Here is a 1358-nt window from a genome sequence, read left to right as displayed (position 1 = left end):
CTTCTTAGAAGACTCACGGAAGACTTCTCAGAAGCCTTCTTAGAAATTCTTCTAATGCATTTTATGGAAGTCTTCATGGAGTCTTCCGAAGTCTTCTGCCTAAAGTGGTATAAATTTTAGATATGTATTTTGTGTGTTTTATATATTAGATTCTAAACAATTATATATCCAACCTAATGTGACTGTTTTGTTTATTATCTAAAAATTTATTTTTGAAGTCTTCTCTATTTTGAAGTCATTTGAATGCTTTTGAATATGCAGATTTTTCATATCTGAGACAGATTTTGGAAGACTTCTGGGATAATTCTTGGAAGACTCTCGGAAGACTCTCAAAAGATTCTCAGAATATTTCTTGGGAAATCTTCTGTAATTTATGCTAGAAGACTTCTCACGAAGTCTTCAGAAAGTCTTCTAAAGTCTTATGCCCAAAGTGGTACAAAGAGATGATGTGAAGTGGAGTCCAAACTTATCTATGTTGAGGAATAATATCTAGCTGTGTAATAATTTTGTTTATGGTCTTTTTATGATTTGTATGTGTAATATTTTACTTGTGAATTATTTTGTAAACTTTAAGAGATGTTAATCAAAAGAATGGTAAATATGTTCATGTTTTGCCAAAAGTATTTGATTTCATTAAAGTTATTGATGCAACATACTTTAAAAAAAATTAATCATTCTACCCACACATAACAAAACACAACAACACAAAAACTTAGTAAAATTTGCTAAAACTAAGAGAGAACACTTCTAAAAAAACCTTAGTCAAATTCACAAAAGATAAAAATTGAATTTTAAGTGAAAGTTGAAATTTTAAATCTCCTGGAAGTTAAAAATTGTATCTTATGAGGAAGACAACACAAATACTGAACATCAACTTAATAAAACAAAATCATCGGAGAAGACTTCTTATGAAGTCTTCTACAACTCTTCTATGATGAAGTCTTCTACAACTCTTCTATGACAAGACTTACAGAAGACTTCTCCGTTTAGCTAAAAACATTATTAAACATCGATGTTTGTAACTTCATAATTATTACTAATTAAGTTATAAATTCGATTCAGTAGTCCCAATATTGACTAATAAACATGAATTAGCAAGAAGATATTAAAATTTCATTTCAATTTTGGATAAATGTGAAATTTAATAAATATTTACGTAGAAGACTTCTTTTGAAGTCATCCACGGAAGACTTCAAAAGAAGTCTACTCTGTGTAGACTTCAAAAGAAGTCTTCTATTTAGGTCATTTTTGCAATTGCAAATTTACGAAAAAAGACTTCTTAAGAAATCTACTCTACAGAAGACATCTTCGGAAGTCTTCCTTTGTAAATATTGGCTTACTTTTGAAATTTATTTTTT

This window comes from Brassica oleracea, chromosome C2, assembly GCF_000695525.1.
Source record: "Brassica oleracea var. oleracea cultivar TO1000 chromosome C2, BOL, whole genome shotgun sequence".
Classification (NCBI taxonomy): Eukaryota; Viridiplantae; Streptophyta; class Magnoliopsida; order Brassicales; family Brassicaceae; genus Brassica; species Brassica oleracea.
This window is presented reverse-complemented; position numbering follows the sequence as displayed.